The sequence below is a fragment of the Aquarana catesbeiana genome, linkage group LG08 (genome assembly GCF_042186555.1).
Source record: "Aquarana catesbeiana isolate 2022-GZ linkage group LG08, ASM4218655v1, whole genome shotgun sequence".
In the NCBI taxonomy this organism is placed as follows: Eukaryota; Metazoa; Chordata; class Amphibia; order Anura; family Ranidae; genus Aquarana; species Aquarana catesbeiana.
In genome coordinates this window covers 278,016,523-278,039,257 of record NC_133331.1, presented here as the reverse complement: position 1 = coordinate 278,039,257, position 22,735 = coordinate 278,016,523, and the positions used below count along the sequence as shown (strand labels likewise).

General features: G+C 46.7%; 1 long non-coding RNA gene across 1 annotated transcript in view; it reads left to right on the top strand.

The window, feature by feature from the left end:
• Nucleotides 1–17,787, top strand: part of LOC141106547 (uncharacterized) — a 98,326-nt gene extending 80,539 nt beyond the window's left edge. Inside the window, exon 3 of the long non-coding RNA XR_012235736.1 lies at nt 17,674–17,787. This is a non-coding gene — a long non-coding RNA (uncharacterized lncRNA). The remainder of the gene's footprint in view (nt 1–17,673) is intronic.
• The last annotated feature ends 4,948 nt before the right edge of the window (nt 17,788–22,735 follow it).

Sequence of the window (22,735 nt, the reverse complement as noted above, 5' to 3'; positions counted from 1 at the left end):
AAAATATGAAAAATAATAAAGAGTATATAAAAGTAAAAGTAAGGGGGGCGTATTCAAAGCGTCTCAGATTGGCAAGAGTTCTCACAGGTATAAGATCACCTAATAAGGTAAAACCACATCTGTGTCCGGTCAATATATTAGTACCAATATGACCAGAAGTTCACTTGTGGTGTGAAAGATGATCCGAGATTAGTCAAAAATCAATCAACGTGATGTATGAGACTTTGGGTCAAACAGGTTTGCTTGGCGAGATGGAGTTCCTTTGCGAATCGAGGATGGGCCTTGCTGGTTCTGCTTCGGTGTGGTGGTATAAGGGTGATATGATGAGCGTGCTGGGGTGCGTGGTAAAGCAGTCTCAGATTGGTGTTGAGGAGAGGACAGGTGAAGCGTTTCAAGGAGGCGTTGCAGCGATTCTGGAGTGGTGGAGGAGTGTTGCTGCCCCTGGTATGTGAATTGAAGGGAGAAAGGGAAACGCCAGGTGTATTTTATTTGATGCTGTATCAGAATTTGTAGTTGTGGTTTCATGGCTCGTCGCTTAGCTATAGTAAGGGGTGCCAGATCAGAGAAAAGCTGGTAATTATGGTCTTGGAACTGGAGAGCGTCCTTGTTACGAGCAGCAGTGAGGAGTTGTTCCTTAGTGCGGAAAAAGTGTAATTTAATTATTATATCTCGTGGAGGGCCGTCTTGCTGGCGACGAGTAAGCGCTCTGTGAATTCTATCGAATTCTAGACGTTCGATGGGAATAGAAGGGCAGAGTTCTTGGAAGAGAGCTGTGGCGAAAGATTGTATGTCCTCAACCACTTCAGGGATACCCCTGAGGCATAAGTTGGACCTACGCGAACGGTTTTCTGCGTCTTCCAGACGTGAAAGTAATGTGGCATTTTCTTCGCGGAGGGCTGCCTGTTCCTGGGCATGCTCTTGGAGAGTAAGCTCTATGTCATCTACCCTTGTTTCCAAATCTGCAGTGCGCTGTCCTAGTTCCCTTATCTCACGTGATAGTCTGTTAGTGATTTGGTCGGAGGTGACTTTCAGGGCCTTATTAAGCATCTTTTCCATGTGTTTCAAAAAGTCAGGCTGTGACATACCTGGTTGTGAGGGGGTGGGAGAACCGCTGTATGCTGGATGTGTGTCCTCATCCTCCTCACTGTACGCTCGATCAGATCTGGCTGGAGATGCAGCGTGTTGTGCGGCGAGAGCTTTCGCCGCCATCTTGGACGAGGCGCGGGCCAGGGCCTCCTTAATCGGTTTGGACTTGTTTTTGCCCCTGTGTCCCGTTAAAACCATCCCGATTGTATCTCGGGACTTGCGGGAGAGGATCGCTTGATCGCTGGAGCGTCTAGACGGTCCGAGAGCGGTGTAGGGTCTCGAGTCTGCGGCGGGGAGTGCGGAGCTCTAAGAGGAAGCGTCCTCCATGTTAAGCCTCGCGCATGCGCCCCCTCACTTTTTTAAATTTTAATGCACTAAAACACACTATATTGCCCAAATGTTTGATGAAATAAAAAATATGATCTTAGGCCGAGTACATGGATACCAAACATGACATGCTTTAAAATTGCGCACAAACGTGCAGTGGCAACAAAATAAATACATTTTTAAAAGCCTTTAAAAGCCTTTACAGGTTACCACTTTAGATTTACAGAGGAGGTCTACTGCAAAAATTACTGCCCTCGATCTGACCTTTGCGGCGATACCTCACATGCATGGTGCAATTGCTGTTTACGTTTGACGACAGACCGCCGCTTGCGTTCGCCTTAGCGCGAGAGCAGGGGGCGACAGGGGTGCTTTTTTTTTTTTTTTTTTTTTTTTTTTTTTCTTTATTATTTTTTTGCTTTTTTATCTCATTTTTAAACTGTTCCTTTCATTTTTTTTTTTTTTAATCATTTTTATTGTTATCTCGGGGAATGTAAATATCCCCTATGATAGCAATAGGTAGTGACAGGTACTCTTTTTTGAAAAAATTGGGGTCTATTAGACCCTAGATCTCTCCTCTGCCCTCAAAGCATCTGATGACACCAAGATCGGTGTGATAAAATGCTTCCCCAATTTCCCAATGGCGCTATTTACATCCGGCAAAATCTAAGTCATAAAATGCTCGTAGCTTCCGGTTTCTTAGGCCATAGAGATGTTTGGAGCCACTCTGGTCTCTGATCAGCTCTATGGTCAGCTGGCTGAATCACCGGCTGCATTCTCAGGTTCCCTGTTGAGACAGGAGAGCCAGAGAAAAACACGGAAGACGGTGGGGGGGGGCATTCCCTCCCACGGCTTGTAAAAGCAGTCTAGAGGCTAATTAGCCACTAGGATTGCTTTTACATGAAAGCCGACCGCTGGCTGAAAAGAATGATACCAAGATGATACCTAAACCTGCAGGCATCATTCTGGTATAACCATTCAAAGTCGTGAATGGCGTACCTGAAGACAAAAAAATGGTTAACAATAAAGCACAGTAAACGGTAAAGTATAAAAAATTGCATACCTGAAAAGCAAACATGATAAAACATAATAACAATAAAACATTGCAGAATAGAATACAGTAAAAAAGAGCAGAACAAGAGAGAGAGAATAGAGAGAGAGAGAACAATAAAACGACAACTATTTTTTTTTATTTTATATATTTTTTTTTTTTTTACACTTTTTTTGTAACTAACTTTTATAACGGTAACCGGTTCCAGGTTCGGGTCTCTCAAAATGCGATGGCATCTTGGGAGACCCTGTGAAAGTGTGCCTAGTCTGTGCAATGCTGTACCCTACGCTAATACTCAACTAATGGATGGTAGCGTTCAAAACATTCACCAATGCAAAGACCAGGATTGTCAGGACAGGAGGGACAATAATAGAGGGTGTCACGCCTATATCTGCGCTTGCTGCAGACACGACATCTTTTTTGGGGTTTCGTTGGGTAGGGGTACTCGGGAGGACATAAAGAAAATGCCTCTCATGCAGCCGACTGCATTTGGTTGGGGATGTGAATGGGGGAAGTACGGGCGCTGCAGAAGCGGTGGGTTCCCAATTAGGATTGGCGAATGCAGCAGGAAGGGCACTATGGGCACGATGGGCCTGTGTTTGTCTTCTTGGTGGCAGCGGGACACTACTTGTGCTTGCCACCTCACCAGCTTGAACTGCACTTATGGGACTCGCCACGTCACCAAGTGTTACTGCAGTGCTGGTTTGACTACGACCGGGGTGTACTAGGCCGCTGGCGCTTGCCAGTTCAATAAAAAGCTACCAAAAAAACTGTTAGCGATCGCAGGGATCAGGCCTGACTCTGCGAATGCTGCAGTTATGCGTTAAGTGTTTTGTAAGTGACAGTGATCGATCGATACTGCACTTGGGTGGGCTGGGCCGGGCGGAGGGGCAAAATGCAGGTGCTAGCAGGTATCTGGGCTGATCCCACTAACACTGCGTTTTTGGGAACCCTAAACTGCTGGGGACGCCAGTATAGATCTGATCGGATCAGATATTGATCCGTTCAGATACTATACCACTAAGGGAGGTGTACGGTGCGTGCGTGGGTGTTAGCGGTACTGGCGCTAATCTGACGCTGCTTGGGGCTGGTGCTTGCCAGTTCACCAAAATACTACCAAAAAAACTGTTAGCGATCGCAGGGATCAGGCCTGACTCTGCGAACGCTGCAGTTATGCATTTAGTGTTTTGTAAGTGTCAGTGATCGATCGATACTGCACTTGGGTGGGCTGGGCTGGGCCGGGCGGAGGGGCAAAACGCAGGTGCTAGCAGGTATCTGGGCTGATCCCGCTAACACTGCGTTTTTGGGAACCCTAAACTGCTGGGCACGCTAGTATAGATCTGATCGGATCAGATATTGATCCGATCAGATACTATACCACTAAGGGAGGCGTATGCTGCGTGCGTGGGTGTTAGCGGTACTGGCGCTAATCTGACGCTGCCTGGGGCGACGCATATCACCGCTGGGCGATCAGGGGGCTAAACCTTTATTCGGTAATAAACGGCGGGTGCCCTGACACTATAAAAAATAAACAAACTAACCAGCGTCACCCGTAACAGTTATACGGTGATCAGTGGTGAAAGGGTTAACTAGGGGGCCATCAAGGGGTTAAAACATTTATTCGGTAGTATATGGGGGTCCCTGTCGCTATAAAACGCTGACGGCGAACCTAAATATTTAGGTCCCTAACTAGCGTCACCAGTGACACCAATACAGCGATCAGAAAAATGATCGCTTAGCGACACTGGTGACAGGGGGTGATCAAGGGGTTAAAACTTTATTAGGGGGGGTTAGGGGGGTATCCTAGACCTACAGGGGGGGTAATACTAACTGTCCCAACACTGTAACTGTCACAAACTGACACCAATGCAGTAATCAGAAAAAAAAAAAAAACTGCTGGTGTCAGTTTGTGACGGGGGGGGGGTGATTGGGGGGGGATCGGGGGGCGATCGGGGAGGGGATCGGGGTGTTTAGTGTGCCTGGCATGTTCTACTGTGTGTGTGTAGTGTTGTGCACTCACATACCTGTCTTCTCTCCTCGGGCCGGAATGGAAATTACAGAGCCGAGGAGAGATGACATCATTTCCTTTGCTGCTGTTTAGCATACAGCAGCAAAGGAATGATGTGATTGGCCGGCGGCGATCGCGAGGGAGGGGCCACAAACGGATGGCCTCCCCCTCATCTCCGATCGCCGTGGGACAAAAGACGACCGCCTCGGACCCCCCACCCGCGGAAGGCAAATCACGTATATGTACGTGATTTTGCCTGTCCGTGCCACCTTGCCGACGTAAATCGGCGTGAGGCGGTCGTCAAGTGGTTAAGGTAGGTCAAATTACGCATTTGGAATAACAAATTGATTCCCACTGCCAAAACCACTCTGCTCTAATGGACCCTCCGGATGAAGCTAGGGCATAAAAATTGAGACAAGAGGGAAAGTCTCATAATGTAGTATATTTATTAAAATTTAAAAGCAATGACAAAGTAGTAGCTTACACTCACATGTAAAAGTGCCTGCCTGGCACTAGGGAAAACAGTTTGTGCGGATCTGGCTGGTTCCTAACGCAATAGCGTGCATTCCACGTCCCACTCGTAGGGGTAAAGCCTGGTGGGGGTGACAAATCAAGACCCGGAAGTGACAAAACCTTTACTCCGACATACGTTTCGCCATAAATGGCGTCTTCAGGAATGATTCTTAGCCTTGATGCCACAAATTCTCAGGTCCTTTCGCAGGCTTTGAAGAATAAGGAAGCCCATGCATCGCAAGTTTGCAGAGGCATGAGAAGCAGAGTCTTCGGGGTCACTGAGGGTTACAGTGTCTAGAACTGCCTCCTCCCAGCCACGTACTACTTCCAAGGGTTCTGGGGACAGAAAGCCATCTCTTAAGGTTTGATGTATGCCTTCCTCTGCTTCAAAGTCCTCCTCCTCCCTCTATTTTTTGTGTGTTCTGTAGCGTTGCAAGAATGATTTCTGCATAAAGCCTTGAGAGGAAAGGAAGTCCTTCTCTTCCTCCCGCTGCTCTGCCTCGAGTGCCCTGTCCATAATGGCATGCAGAGTATGCTTCAGCAGGAACACGTGAGGGAATGTGTCACTGATACATGCATTGTCACTGCTTCCAATCCTTGTCGCCTCCTTAAATGGTGACAGTACAGAGCATGCATCCTGTATCTGTACGTACGTACATACAGGTACCTGTATGTACCTGTTTTAAGAAATGCTGCAACCCCAAATTGAGGACATTTGCATGGCACGTGTGTGAACTTTCCCTGTCAAAGGGCAGACAGAAGGCTACTGCATGGTATCTTTAAGCCTGACTTGTTGATTGGCCCCTTGAATGCTTGGGGGGTACTTGAGGTTCATAGGACAGTCCAGTAGAGAAGGGCATGAAGGAGGGGATTGGAGCTGACTGATCTCGCAGCATCACCACTAGCTGTATGGAGAAGTGGCCGCAAAACAAGCTCCAGCACTGAGACCTGTCCTGCATCCTTACTAGTTGCAAGCAGAGTTACCCAGTGTGCTGTGAACAAAATATATCGCCCCTGACCATGCTTGCTTGACCACGAGTCTGCAATAAGGTGGACTTTGCAGGTGACTGCCTTGCCCAAGGATTGCCTTCAACGTGAACAGAGCTGAAATGGCTTTACATGAAAATAAATAACGACTGGGAACCTGCCATTGTGGTACAGCACATTCTGCAAATTCACAAAATCAGACAGAATCCACCAGATGGAAAGGCAGGAGTTGTAAAGCCAACATTGAGGACAAGCTAGAATCAAGTAATGGCTATGCATCCTCAAGAAGTAAGTGGCTGACGCTGTGTTCAAATAATTCAGCTGACTTCTCCATGCTTGATGCTGCGGCTATGACAGGAGTAACTGTGGACAAGGGGGCAGAATAAGCTGCTCTGGCAGCTGTGTGAACTGCGCACTAGTGCCAGCTTGGGTCATAGAGGATGAGGAGGATGAGGATGGTTTAGTAAGCCAGTCCACCACCTTCTCTGTATGCTATGGCTGGATGGAATGGACAACATCACTAAACAGAGACAAAGGTGCCCTGCTCGAGGATGGTGCATATCTACCTTTGCCTGTGTACACAGATGCTGATGGTTCTCTCATAGTGGCATGGGAACATCTGCCTCTCCTTGTTGGCCTCCCAGACATGATGGGGGAGGCTTATTATCCAAATTTTATAGATACTGGGAAATGTGTAATTGGATGCACTTTATTCAATGAAAAGTGATGTTTGGTGCACTTTAAATTGAGGACTGATGCTGACAGAATTGTAAATACTATAAAAAAAATAAAAAAGGGGGACACGAGTGTCGCAGTCAGAAAAACTGCAGCTGACAATTAAAAAAAAAAAGAAAGGGGGGCAGGCAGGGGACAAAAAAAAAAAAAACGTGCAGCAACCCCCCCTAAAAAAAGATATACAGCACTAAATGTTATGTAAAGCTGTGTTAACCATTTGCCGACCGTGTAACGCAGATATACTGCGGCACAATGGCACTCCTGGGCGAAATCCCGTATGTCCTACCCGTTTCTGGCCACCAGAGGGTGCGCGTGCCCACTACACGGTGGGGGACTCGATGCGCGTGATTACCGCCAGCCACGCACGATCATGTGCATGACGCCAGCACGGGGACTTGTGTGTGTGTGCTGTTTTTTTGTTTATAGCACAAAAAATAAAAACCGCAGAGGTGATCAAATACTACCAAAAGAAAGCTATATTTGTGGGGAAAAAAGGACGCAAATTTTGTTCAGGTACATCGGTGAAGGACCGCACAATTGTCAGTTAAAGCGACGCAGTGCCAAATTGTAAAAAGTGCTCTGGTCAGGAAGGGGGTAAAATCTTCCGGGGCTGATGCAGATAAACACTACAATGCATTAATACACTACACTCACACGCTATTTTCACACACTATACTAATTTGACACTAACACTCTACACTCAGAGTCAAATGTTAGGTACAGTAAAGCTGTGTTAAACACTGCACTACTGTACACTAACACACTACACTGACACACTATTCTCACACACTATACTAATACTACATTTACACTCTACACTAACTTTTGCTTGAACTGTTCGCCCATTTCTATTGTTGACCCTTATTGACATAGTTACACAGTTAATCTGGTTGAAAAAAGACACAAGTCCATCCAGTTCAAACAATAGAAGGGGAAAAACATTACAGTCCTATATACACAATCCTATACCACAGTTGATCCAGAGGATCAAAGTCACTTAAATCCCCATTATTCCCCATTCTGATGCTCTGTTTGATATTCAGCAAGTAGTCTTCACTACGTTTAGATGCCTAATTGTATTAAGTTGCGGCCATGTGATTGGCTGATTAGCAATTTGTGCTATCAAGCAATTGAACAGGTGTAGTGGCCGGTGAGTGTATAAAGCAAAGCAAAAATATGGGCTGGAATTCCTCTTAAATTGCTTTTACATTAAAACTTTCTAAATAGTAGATCAGGAGATAACTGCTGACTGGGTGCTGATATTTGTCCCACCTGGAGGCTAGAAGGTAAATATTTGAATCAATCCATGTGGTAAAATGTTTGTGAGAAAAGAAAGATGTGACTTCTAAATTTAACTTTAATTCAAATTTCTGTGTACTCAACTTCTTTGTCTTTTATTATATAAGCCAACTCCGTTCTTTGTAGGGTAGACCTTCATTGAAGTCCAGTCTACTCCACTTCCAGCCTTCTTCATTCTCAGCACCAACTGAACTATCCGGTAAGGATAATCTTGAAATATCTTTCTCTTAATATTATTCTTAATATAATTATTGATAAGGAAAGATACCTTGGTATTCAGATTTCAGATAAAGTTTAAATGACTCCTCTGTTTTATTTATATTTTAAATGATAGCAAGGTTCCTCATATCACTTTTACCATAATGGATTATTTTGCACAATGAATGTTTTCGGTCATTTCTTTTCCCAAGTTTCTTCAAGCTTTAACTGCATTTGATATGTAAAAGAGGAATCCATTATTTTAGGTATAATGGTTGCTATAGGGGCAGGGCCAGATCTAGCCTGTCCGATGTGGGGGTGCAATAAAAAAATGTAAGGGAACAGAGGATGGGAGGTCAGCAGGGAAAAGTACAGGGGTCAGCAGTGCAAAGGATAGGATCAGCTGTTTGTAGGCCAGTGTACTGGGGCTATTCATTTTTAGGACAGCATATAGGGGTCAGCTGGACAGTGTATAGTGAGTCAGCAAGGGAGTGCACAGGAAAGAGAGAGGACAGGGGTCACTGCTGGAAGGAGAGGACAGGGGTCACTGCTGGCAGGAGAGAGGACAGGGGTCACTACTGGAAGGAGAGAGGACAGGGGTCACCGCTGGCAGGAGAGAGGACAGGGGTCACTGCTGGCAGGAGAGAGGACAGGGGTCACTGCTGGCAGGAAAGAGGACAGGGGTCACTGCTGACAAGAGAGAAGACAGAGGTCACTGCTGGCAGGAGAGAGGACAGGGGTCACTACTGGAAAGAGAGAGGACAGGGGTCACCGCTGGCAGGAGAGAGGACAGGGGTCACTGCTGACAAGAGAGTAGACAGAGGTCACTGCTGGCCGAAAAGAGGACAGGGGTCACTACTGGAAAGAGAGAGGACAGGGGTCACTACTGGAAGGAGAGGACAGGGGTCACTACTGGAAGGAGAGAGGACAGGGGTCACTACTAGAAAGAGAGAGGACAGGGGTCACTACTGGAAGGAGAGAGGACAGGGATCACCGCTGGCAGGAGAGAGGACAGGGGTCACTGCTGGCAGGAAAGAGGACAGGGGTCACTGCTGACAAGAGAGAAGACAGAGGTCACTGCTGGCTGAAAAGAGGACAGGGGTCACTACTGGAAAGAGAGAGGACAGGGGTCACTACTGGAAGGAGAGGACAGGGGTCACTATTGGAAGGAGAGAGGACAGGGGTCACTACTGGCAGGAGAGAGGACAGGGGTCACTGCTGGCAGGAGTGAGGACAGGGGTCACTGCTGGCAGGAGAGAGGACAGGGGTCACTGCTGGCAGGAGAGAGGACAGGGGTCACCATTGACACAGCACAGAGCTGTAATCCAATTCTCTCTCACACAGCTATGATCTGCACTGTGTGTAGCCGGTGACTATATTGTACTTCTGACCTGTGAAATTCCCAGGTCAGAACAGCGGTGTGTCTGTAGTCACCAGCTGATCACAGTGCAGTGCACATAGCTGTGTGAGAGAGAGAGTTGGATTTCAGCTCTGTGCTGTGTGGAGAAGAGCCACACAGAGAAGAGGGTTGTGAGAAGAAAGGTTTGGGGAGTGCAACTGAAATCTAGGGGGGTGCAGCCAGTGCCAGGATAAGGTCATTCAGCACCCAGGGCAAAGATGCCAAACTGCACCTCCTCCTCCTCGTTCATGAAGTGCAAGCTTAGGAGATCCTACACCCAGCAGTTACTTGCTTGTCAAAATCACTGCCGCTGTCATTACTACTGTAGGCCTTGTAATAGAAGGTAGGCGCCCCCATTCCTGCAGTAAACCATTGCACCCAGCCCTTGTCCCAGCCCTGGGCACAACCCACCTCAGCATCCCCCCTAGATCCGGCCATGTATAGAGCTATGGTCAACCAAAAGTATAAAATACCTGTTTGGAAAGAATGATAACCTGCCCGCTCATGTCTGCATGACTTTTTTTATATCAATTTATGATGTAGATCTACACATGTGGACTCTTGTAAGCTCTCTAGACTGTATTTTGCTTAACAGTTAAAGTTCAGACAGCTTTGAATCATATAGCTTTTCAATAGAATAATACCATTTACTTGCTAGATCTTATTAGTTTGATCCCCATCTAATGTTCTTGCTCATACTGTATATCTATATACAAATAACAAGTGACAACCCCCGTAAAAATTAGTGCATCCTTCCCCCCAGACCCTTCCTAACCCCCAACCCAAGCCCCCACCCCACTCAAACCCATATAGCCCACCCCTACCCTCTCCTCTATTGAAACCCTATTCCCCCTCTCTGTAACAATGTGAATGCTGGTGTCCTAACAAAAGTCCCACCTGGTTGGTAACCTCTGCAGAGGATTGTTGATAACTAGTTGCTCTATACCAGATAGTCCACTACTCTCAGTGTAATACTCCTCTCACATGTGCCGGGTCCAATCTGTTGTAAATAGTGATAGGCTCGGGCGTGTTCAAATCGAACACCCCGAGGAGGCTGTCACTGCACACTGCCAATCATAGGCAGTGAGGCATTTCCCAACCAGCAGCTGCACATACACACGCTGGCTATGATTGGCGGTGTGCAGTGCCGGGTTACTGGCGGGTTAGATCCAAGCCCATTCCTACCCTGTTTCCCCGAAAATAAAACCTAGCGTGATTGTCAGTGATGGCTGCAATATAAGCCCTACCCCCCAAATAAGCCCTACCCTGTTTCCCAGAAAATAAGCCCTACCCTGAAAACAAGACCTAAAGGACTTTAACTAGGGCTTATGAGGGGGGTAGGGCTTATATTGCAGCCATCACCAACAATCACGCTAGGTCTTATTTTCGGGGAAACAGGGTAGGTGTAAATTACTGATAGAATGTAGTGAAGGCTAATCAACCTTCAGCAGTTATGGGGTATAGCTGAGATACTGTGGTGATAAGCATAAGCTGTAGAGGTATTGTGTGCAATCTTCATATACCAGGAAACTGCTATGAATCCAATATGGTTGTCACAGGTTTATGAAGGTGTCTTATAAATATTAAGCTGAGTCCAGCTTGCTAGTGATTGAATCAGCTGACCCTTTGTGGTTTAAGCAGCTGATTGATCTTCAGCTAAATTACTGGATTATTCCCACACAGCCTGTCATTGCATTAGTAGTGCAGTACTCTATACAGCCATCACAAACACCTTCCACTGACAGAGTCCTAACCTAATGCAAGAGAAAGCACCAACCACACAACATGCCCATAAAGCCTGTAGCTTCTCATCTTCAACATATATATGAACTGTGCTGCACTGGATATGGCAAGGGTGTAACAGCCTGCAGCTACATATGTAGGTCATGGGAAGCATGCAGATGCTGGGCATAAGCAATGTTCATATAAACACCAATATATGGCTCATGATACAATAGTCCTCGTGTCCTGCTCCCTGCAGACATGAAGGTGGTGCAATCAACGTAATAGTGTGTGTTGATGGGACGTCCATGCAGTATAGCGAGGTATCCTGGCTGAACATTCACACCAGCATGCACTCCAGTGTGACACGAGGTCTCCCAACAGTGAGAGGGTGGTGGTGGGGGGGTTGTTCTAGTCTGCAGAGGTTACCAACCTGGTGGGACTTTTGTTAGGACTCCAGTATTCACATCATTAGAGAGAGGGAGGAATTGAGTTTTGGTAGTGGTGAAGGTAGAGGTGGACTAACTGGGTTTGGGTGGGTGGGGGCTTAGGGGGTAGGAAGGGTCTGGGGGGGGGGGAATGCACTCATTTTTAAGGGGGTTTTGTCACTGGTTATTTTTATATGGATATACAGTGGGGACGGAAAGTATTCAGACCCCCTTAAATTTTTCACTCTTTGTTATATTGTAGCCATTTGCTAAAATCATTTAAGTTCATTTTTTTCCTCATCAATTTACACACAGCACCCCATATTGACAGAAAAACACAGAATTGTTGACATTTTTGCAGATTTATTAAAAAAGAAAAACTGAAATATCAAATGGTTCTAAGTATTCAGACCCTTTGCTGTGACACTCATATTTTTAACTCAGGTGCTGTCCATTGCTTCTGATCATCCTTGAGATGGTTCTACGCCTTCATTTGAGTCCAGCTGTGTTTGATTATACTGATTGGACTTGTTAAGGGAAGCCACACACCTCTCTATATAAGACCTTACAGCTCACAGTGCATGTCTGAGCAAATGAGAATCATGAGGTCAAAGGAACTGCCTGAAGAGCTCGGAGACAGAATTGTGGCAAGGCACAGATCTGGCCAAGGTAACAAAAAATTTTCTGTTGCACTTAAGGTTCCTAAGAGCACAGTGGCCTCCATAATCCTTAAATGAAGGATGTTTGGGATGACCAGAACCCTTCCTAGAGCTGGCCGTCCGGCCAAACTGAGCTATCGGGGGACAAGAGTCTTGGTGAGAGAGGTAAAGAAGAACCGAAAGATCACTGTGGCTGAGCTCCAGAGATGCACTTGGGAGTTGAGTGAAAGTTGTAGAAAGTCAACCATCAATGCAGCCCTCCACCAGTCGGGGCTTTATGGCAGAGTGGCCCAACGGAAGCCTCTCCTCAGTGCAAGACACATGAAAGCCTGCATGAAGTTTGCTAAAAACACCCGAAGGACTCCAAGATTGTGAGAAATAAGATTATCTGGTCTGATAAGACCAAGATAGAACATTTTGGCCTTAATTCTAAGTGGTATGTGTGGCGAGAACCAGGCACTGCTCTTCACCTGTCCAATACAGTCCCAACAGTGAAGCATGGTGGTGGCAGCATCATGCTGTGGGGGTGTTTTTCAGCTGCAGGGACAGGACGACTGGTTGCAATCGAGGGAAAAATGAATGCGGCCAAGTGCAGGGATATCCTGGACAAAAACCTTCTCCATAGTGCTCAGGTCCTCAGACTGGGCCGAAGGTTTACCTTCCAACAAGACAATGACCTTAATCACACAGCTAAAATAAGGAAGGAGTGGCTTCACAACAACAATGTGACTGTTCTTGAATGGCCCAGCCAGAGCCCTGACTTAAATCCAATTGAGCATCTCTGGAGAGACCTAAAAATGGCTGTCCACCAACGTTTACCATCCAACCTGACAGAACTGGAGAGGATCTGCAAGGAGGAATGGCAGAGGATCCCAAAATCCAGGTGTGAAAAACTCGTTGCATCTTTCCCAAAAAGACTCATGGCTGTATTAGATCAAAAGGGCGCTTCTACTAAATACTGAGCAAAGGGTTTGAATACTTAGGACCATGTGATATTTCAGTTTTCTTTTTTTATAAATCTGCAAAAATGTCAACAATTCTGTGTTTTTCTGTCAATATGGGGTGCTGTGTGTACATTAATGAGGAAAAAAATGAACTTAAATGATTTTAGCAAATGGCTGCAATATAACAAAGATTGAAAATTTTAAGGGTGTCTGAATACTTTCCATCCCCACTGTATGTCCCATGATCATTAAAGACTCTCTCTTGTCGTTTTATGAAGTGTTATATTTTTGGATGCACCTCCCCTACATTTTAGGGTTTAGGCACCATAGCCATTTACACTCCCAGAGATCTATTTTTTGTGGGTTTCTGTAGTCCTGTAATAAGTACCTGTCCTGTTGGTAGGTTGATCAGAGGTCCTTTGTTGAACTTTATTTTTGCTACTTCTTAAACTTTGAAGAAATAGACTTTAAGAATGAGAAGTGTATAAAGACAAAAGGTACTGCTTTACTTGTATAAAAAATGGGTTTAACATTTTTCTGAGTAAGCAAATAAAACAAAATATAAACCCTAATTAACTTAAAGGTATAGTAGAAACAAAAAATCTTGTGCAGATTTGTGGAAATGTCTGTCCAGATGTTAGAGAACTATACTGGTACAGAGCAGATATTTGTACCACATGATGTATATAAATGTTTGTTACCAATGTCACTTAATTCCAACATCAATCATTTGACTCAAATGTTATTACAAATCTTAAAATAGTTATATGAAAAATATTATTCTTTCATCCCTTATTAGGAAACAGTACAGTAGAAAGATTGCATTCATAAGTTATATACCTTATAATGATCAATTATTGTCACATAATCTCAATAGTCTCATTCTCCATCTCTCCAAACCTGGAACAGAGACCATTATCTGGGGACTCGAATCATTCATACAAGAAATACCCTAAAGAAACCCTTAGTCCAGTTAGTAAAGATTCATATACAGTAAAATGATTTTCAATCTAACATCCTTTAGCATTGTTTAGGTGAGGACCAGAGTGGGTAGACAAGGTGAGGCAAGAGGCATCCATGTTTAGGATAGAAAGCCCTGGAAACTATAGATACTGGAGATTGGAACTTGGGTTTTTGTGAACCAGCTCCAATGGTATCTGAGAACCTGCTGTGCTCTTCCTTTTGTAGTATTGAGGAATAAGATCAAATTCCCTTAATCATTGTTTTATCCATGGGTAGCCAGATCATAAAAGGTCTGGAAAGCCTCAAGCAAATCTATGTCATTAACAACACTCAACCTGCCAATAATGGGTGCCAGTCATGCGTGATCCCTTTAGAACAAATGAACATTGGCCCTTTTACCGTATTGGAAAAAACATTTTATGTGTGCCTTACATTAATATGGTTTAACATTAATATACTTTTTTTAGCCATATTTTCAATGTTGTCTTCTTTTTCTTTCAATCAATCCAAATAATCCACAGAGCCCAAAGATGTTCGCCTTGAAGAAATCCCTGTTACTCCTTTTCTTCCTTGGCACCATCAACTTATCTCTCTGTGAGGAAGAGTAAGTATGTTAAGACTTTTTTAAAAAAGTATAGACTTTTAAAGCTTCAAGTGGTTCAAAAATCTAAGTATGTTTTACCTTAATGCATTCTCTACATTAAGATGCCCAACTCCCCACTATAATATCCACAGCAACCGCACTTATGGGCCTGCTTCAATACTATATACCCCTTAACCCAAATATCCAATTATCAAATGTGGGAATATAAAAAATGTACAGCTGTTCACCACATGTACCCCTGTACATGTATTCAACAAAGTATTAAAAGATAAAGAGCCACACTTGGCATAAATCCTATATAAATCCACCCCAAAGGACCTTGTCCCTATGTTGATGGGGACAAGGGTATCATCCCCACAACCGTTGGCGGTGGTTGTGGGGGTCTGCGGGCAGGGGGCCCGAGATCCTGCCCCCGCTACCCATTCACCAAAAAAGGGTCAAAAACAAATAAAAACAATTTTTGACAATTCCTTTATTAAAAAATAAAAAAGTGTCCCCCCCATGTAAATCCATCGTCAATCACCCTGCACCCGGAAAAAAAAAAAAAAAACTCTTCCCCCCCGTTGGCCGCCTACTGCTGGCTAAGTCGTTTGACATTTCTTATCTAAGTAAGGAGCAGAGCCACCTGGCGACGTCACCTGGTGGCACCGCCCCCTTCTGCCTTCATGGACTGGTGCATGCTGGGTCGGCAACATCACAAGGGGGCGATGCCACCAGGTGATGTCGCCAGGTGGCTCCGCCCCTTACCTATATAAGAAATGTTAATCGGCTTAGCCTGCAGTAGGCGGCCAGCCTTCATAAACAGCAGGCGCAATTTTGTTTTTTATTTTTCCGGTGCGGCAAGATTGACGATAGATTTACATCAGGGGACACTTTTTTTTATATTTTAATAAAAGAATTGTCAAAAACTGTTTTCATTTTTGACTATTTTTGGTGAATAGGTAGGGGTACTATGTACCCCATACTCATTCACATGAGTGGGTGTGGTCTTGGGGCCTCCTTGTTAAAGGGGGCTTCCGGATTCCAATAAGCCCCCTGCCTGGAGACCCCCACAACCATCGGCCATGGTTGTGGGGATGAGGTCCTTGTCCCCATCAACATGGGGGCAATGTGCTTTGGGGTGGAGGGAGCTCACTCGTCCCCCCTTTCCTGACCTGCTATGTCTGGATAAGGGTCTGTTATAGATTTTGGGGAGGACCACACGTCTTTTTTTTTTTGTTTTGTTTTTTTGTTATTTAGGCTTGGGGTTCCCATTAAAATTCATATCAGATCTGAAGGGCCTGCAAATTCGGGTGTAGGACGAATGGGCCGAACAGCCAATGTTTGGCCCGAACTCATGCCCGGGGCGCGGGGCAGTGCGGCTCTCGTTCTGGGACGCTGTCATATGATGGCGTCCCAGAACAGTTGCCCCTGTGCACCCATGGGGGCGCGCAGTTTGGGCGTGCCGTGTTGCTAGGACACGGCGCAACCCCGATGTCTGTAAGAGCCGTGTTTGTGGCTTTTTAACCATGTGATCGGCTGTGTCCAATCACAGACGATCACATGACAGAGTGTGTGGCGAGGAGAGCCAGTCAGCGGCATCTCCTCGCAGGGGGACATCTACGCATTTAATCAGGGCACTGATCATCAGTGCCCTGATTACAATGTAGCACCAACAATGTCAATAATCAGTGCCCACCATTGCCAGCAATCAGTGCCCACCAGTGCCACCAATCAGTGCCCATTAGTGATGCCAATCAGTGCTGGCTATCAGTGCCGCCTATCTGTGCTGCCCAATAATGCCCATCACTGCTGTCCATCACTGCTGTCCATCAATGCCCATCAGTACCGCCTATCCATGCCACCTAACAGTGCCCATAAGTGAGGCATATTAGTGCCACCTAATCAGTGCCCATAAGTGCCGCCTCATCAGTGCCCATAAGTGCCGCCTCATCAGTGCCCACCAGTTCAGCCTATCAGTGCTGCATCATCAGTGCACATCAGTGAAGGAGAAGAATTACTTAGTTACAAACTTTACTGACAGAAACTAAGTAAAAAAAAAAAAAAAAAAAAATTCAAAATTTTTGGTCTTTTTTATTATTTATTTTTTTAGTAAAAAATAAAAAACCCAGCACTGATTAAATACCACCAAAAGAAAGCTCTATTTGTGTGAAGAAAATGATAAAAATGTAATCTGAGTACAGTGTAGCATAACCGCGCAATTGTCATTCAAAGTGTGACAGCGCTAAAAGCTGAAAAATGGCCTGGGCAGGGAGGAGGTAAGTGCCCTGTAGGCAAGTGGTTAAGCGGCGCTTTTCGGCTGCTAGCGGGGCGCTTTTAACCCCTGCTATTGGTCAAAGAAGGGGTTAAAAATTCTGTGCTGCCCATTCATTGCAATGGGCAGGGTCGGTTTGGGAGCGCTGTATTCAGTTCCCCAAACCACCCCAAAGATGCTGCTTGCAGGACTTTCTCTAACGTCCTGCAAGTAAAAGCACTCGGGCTTTCACATTCAGGCAGCTTTGGAGGCAGTTTTCAGGCGCTTTACAGGCGCTATTTCTAACACTAAAACACCTGAAAACTCCCTCAGTGTGAAGAGGGTCTAAGAGATTCAAGTTTGTGACATCCCTCTGTGCCGTATTCCTTCACCATGTTATTGTGGTCATAGAATAGTAATCAACGTGGCCTAAAAATACACATTTGTAGTCCCAGCGAAATACAGTTTTTGTGTAATAATCAATGTTGGTTTATTTACCGATAATCGTGTCTTCTCCCAGGAGAGATGTCGATCAAGAAGAAAGAAGAGATGATCCAGGTGAAAGGGATGTTCAAGTAGAAAAACGATTTCTTTTTCCACTTATTACATCGTTTCTCAGTAAAGTTTTGGGAAAATAACCAGAAATGTTGAAACTTTGAAAATGGAATTGGAAATCATCTGATGTGGAATATTATTTGGCTAAATCCTCAATAGATGTCTTATAAAAATAAATAAATATGTTGCATATACTGTGTTTTCTTCTTTTTTATTATTTTTATATGATGAACCTAATTTATTTGGGGAAATAATGTCCTTGGAGCACTTCCCAGGGAATTTAATCATTTATTGACTTTCAGTTGGATTCAGCCGCCCCCCTGATCCGGATAGATCCTCCACCTTATCCAATCACGATAAAAGCATACAGAATGGATCAGTCCACACTTAGGTCTCATGTACTCTGGTTTCTTCTAAATTCTGTTAATCCCGACAGGAGAAAATCAGAATTATAATCTCATCTAAGCTGCATTTTTTCAAAACAGTTTAGGTGAATTTAGCAGAGTTTAAAGTTTGGGAGTTTATTTATTTCATTGGCCAGAAGTTTAATTTATTCTGGCCATTGAAATAAATAAACGCTGAAGTGCTAAATGTGCGTTTAACAGCGTCCAGCATTTTTGAATGTGATTTTAGGGTGTACAGAAAACAGCCTATATGTGTGTTCATGGACACATAAGATAACATAGAGGGGAGTTTAAGGGCAGAAAAAAAATACAGCAGTGTACATGAGACCTTATGCCGTGTACACACGGCCGGACTTGCCAACGGGCTAAACTCCGTCTGCATTTCCAATGGAAATATTTACAACAGAAAGATTTGGCAGGTGCAGTTAGCCTGCCCACCACTAGATGGCGCAGTTCCCACTATAGTATGGTAAGGGAAAGTTGTAATTGGAGGTTGGCTCCTTTTTAGGAAAGTCCCTCCTCTAGTGATGTCATGGGTGTAGTGAGTGCCAAGAAAAATGTCAGTGTAGGAGGGGCCCAAGGTAGATGGGGTGTGGGCATGAGATACTCCAGTACTGCTGAGGATGTAGTCCCTGCAGAGCTGAACTAAAGGGCCCTTTTGAGGGCTGATGCCCCAGGCAAGGTGGTACAGGACATGGGAGGAATAGCTCTAGTCGTCCTATCTCCCCCCCGACTTTCTTCTGTGGGACCTGCAGTGAGGGGCTTAAAGCCGTAGTGGACTCAGAATTGAAATATTTCTGACTTATAATCCTTACTATTAAATATATATGTTGCTGTTTCTACAGTTGTGCTAACCTTTTCCGTTTTCCTGCAATCCAGGCTGGAGCACTGCAATATAGGGTTGCCGCCTTTTTCTCAAGCCAAAACCAAAACGCTTAAGCAGCGCAAGCCAATTTTTTTTTTTTGTAGTACATTAAATTCATTACCTCAAAGCACTGCACAGCAATTTTGTTATGTAGTATACACTATACATGCATTTTTGTGATTAAATAACATTTCAAATCATGTGGAATTAATCACAAGAGTCTCCCTTTACATCAGAGTCTCCCTTTAGATCTGAATCCGCAGCGTTTCCCTTTACATTTGATTCTGCAGGAGAGGAGTGTGGAGGGGATGATGGAGGCAGTATGTACAGGAAAGGAGTGTGGAGGGGATGATGGGCCAGTATGTACAGGAGAGGAGTGTGGAGGGGATGATGGGGCAGTATGTACAGGAGAGGAGTGCGGAGGGGATGGTGGGGGCAGTATGTACAGGAGAGGAGTGTGGAGGGGATGATGGGGCAGTATGTACAGGAGAGGAGTGTGGAGGGGATGATGGGCCAGTATGTACAGGAGAGGAGTGTGGAGGGGATGATGGGCCAGTATGTACAGGAGAGGAGTGCGGAGGGGATGATGGGGTGGTATGTACAGGAGAGGAGTGCGAATGGGATGATGGGGGCAGTATGTACAGGAGAGGAGTGTGGAGGGTATGACAGTCAGCGGTATGTACAGGAGAGGAATGTGGAGGGGATTATAGAGGCAGTATGTACAGGAGAGGAGTGTGAAGGGGATGGTGGGGACAGAATGTACAGGATAGGAGTGTGGAGGAGATGATGGGGCAGTATGTACAGGAGAGGAGTGCGGAGGGGATGGTGGGGGCAGTATGTACAGGAGAGGAGTGCGGAGGGGATGATGGGGACAGAATGTACAGGATAGGGGTGCGGAGGGGATGACAGGGGGCAGTATGTACAGGAGAGGAGTGCGGAGGGGATGACAGTGGGCAGTATGTACAGGAGAGGAGTGCGGAGGGGATGATGGGGTCAGTATGTACAGGAGAGGAGTGTGGAGGGGATGGTGGGGGCAGTATGTACAGGAGAGGAGTGTGGAGGGGATGATGGGGCAGTATGTACAATAGAGGAGTGCGGAGGGGATGATGGGGTTGTATGTACAGGAGAGGAGTGTGGAGGGGATGATAGAGGCAGTATGTACAGGAGAGGAGTGCGGAGGGGATGGTGGGGGCAGAATGTACAGGAGAGGAGTGTGGAGGGGATGATGGGGCAGTATGTACAGGAGAGGAGTGTGGAGGGGATGATGGGGGCAGTATGTACAGGAGAGGAGTGTGGAGGGGATGATGGGGGCAGTATGTACAGGAGTGGAGTGCGGAGGGGATGGTGGGGGCAGTATGTACAGGAGAGGAGTGCGGAGGGGATGATGGGGACAGAATGTACAGGATAGGGGTGCGGAGGGGATGACAGGGGGCAGTATGTACAGGAGAGGAGTGCGGAGGGAATGACAGTGGACAGTATGTACAGGAGAGGAGTGCGTAGAGGATGATGGGGGCATTATGTACAGGAGAGGAGTGCGGAGGGGATGATGGGGACAGAATGTACAGGATAGGGGTGCGGAGGGGATGACAGGGGGCAGTATGTACAGGAGAGGAGTGCGGAGGGAATGACAGTGGACAGTATGTACAGGAGAGGAGTGCGGAGGGGATGATGGGGGCAGTATGTACAGGAGAGGCATGCGGAGGGTATGACAGTGGGCGGTATGTACAGGAGAGGAGTGTGGAGGGTATGATGGGAGCAGTATGTACAGGAGAGGAGTGCGGAGGGGATGATGGGAGCAGTATGTACAGGAGAGGAGTGCGGAGAGGATGATGGGAGCAGTATGTACAGGAGAGGAGTACGGAGGGGATGATGGGGGCAGAATGTAAAGGAGAGGAGTGTTGAGAGGATGATGGAAGCAGTATGTACAGGAGAGGAGTGTGGAGGGTATGACAGTGGGCGGTATGTACAGGAGAGGAGTGCGGAGGGAATGATGGGAGCAGTATGTACAGGAGAGGAGTGTGGAGGGGATGGTGGGGGCAGTATGTACAGGAGAGGAGTGTGGAGGGGATGATGGGGCAGTATGTACAATAGAGGAGTGCGGAGGGGATGATGGGGTTGTATGTACAGGAGAGGAGTGTGGAGGGGATGATAGAGGCAGTATGTACAGGAGAGGAGTGCGGAGGGGATGGTGGGGGCAGAATGTACAGGAGAGGAGTGTGGAGGGGATGATGGGGCAGTATGTACAGGAGAGGAGTGTGGAGGGGATGATGGGGGCAGTATGTACAGGAGAGGAGTGTGGAGGGGATGATGGGGGCAGTATGTACAGGAGTGGAGTGCGGAGGGGATGGTGGGGGCAGTATGTACAGGAGAGGAGTGCGTAGAGGATGATGGGGGCATTATGTACAGGAGAGGAGTGCGGAGGGGATGATGGGGACAGAATGTACAGGATAGGGGTGCGGAGGGGATGACAGGGGGCAGTATGTACAGGAGAGGAGTGCGGAGGGGATGACAGTGGGCAGTATGTACAGGAGAGGAGTGCGGAGGGGATGATGGGGGCAGTATGTACAGGAGAGGCATGCGGAGGGTATGACAGTGGGCGGTATGTACAGGAGAGGAGTGTGGAGGGTATGATGGGAGCAGTATGTACAGGAGAGGAGTGCGGAGGGGATGATGGGAGCAGTATGTACAGGAGAGGAGTGCGGAGAGGATGATGGGAGCAGTATGTACAGGAGAGGAGTACGGAGGGGATGATGGGGGCAGAATGTAAAGGAGAGGAGTGTTGAGAGGATGATGGAAGCAGTATGTACAGGAGAGGAGTGTGGAGGGTATGACAGTGGGCGGTATGTACAGGAGAGGAGTGCGGAGGGAATGATGGGAGCAGTATGTACAGGAGAGGAGTGTGGAGGGGATGGTGGGGGCAGTATGTACAGGAGAGGAGTGTGGAGGGGATGATGGGGCAGTATGTACAATAGAGGAGTGCGGAGGGGATGATGGGGTTGTATGTACAGGAGAGGAGTGTGGAGGGGATGATAGAGGCAGTATGTACAGGAGAGGAGTGCGGAGGGGATGGGGGGGGCAGAATGTACAGGAGAGGAGTGTGGAGGGGATGATGGGGCAGTATGTACAGGAGAGGAGTGTGGAGGGGATGATGGGGCAGTATGTACAGGAGAGGAGTGCGGAGGGGATGGTGGGGGCAGTATGTACAGGAGAGGAGTGCGGAGGGGATGGTGGGGGCAGTATGTACAGGAGAGGAGTGCGGAGGGGATGATGGGGACAGAATGTACAGGAGAGGGGTGTGGAGGGGATGACAGGGGGCAGTATATACAGGAGAGGAGTGCAGAGGGGATGACAGTGGGCAGTATGTACAGGAGAGGAGTGCGGAGGGGATGATGGGGCAGTATGTACAGGAGAGGCATGTGGAGGGTATGACAGTGGGCAGTATGTACAGGAGAGGAGTGCGGAGGGGATGATGGGAGCAGTATGTACAGGAGAGGAGTGCGGAGGGGATGATGGGAGCAGTATGTACAGGAGAGGAGTGCGGAGGGGATGATGGGAGCAGTATGTACAGGAGAGGAGTGCGGAGGGGATGATGGGAGCAGTATGTACAGAAGAGGAGTGTGGAGGGGATAATGGGAGCAGTATGTACATTAGAGGAGTGCGGAGGGGATGATGGGGGCAGAATGTACAGGAGAGGAGTGTGGAGAGGATTATGGAAGCAGTATGTACAGGAGAGGAGTGCGGAGGGGGTGGTGGGGGCA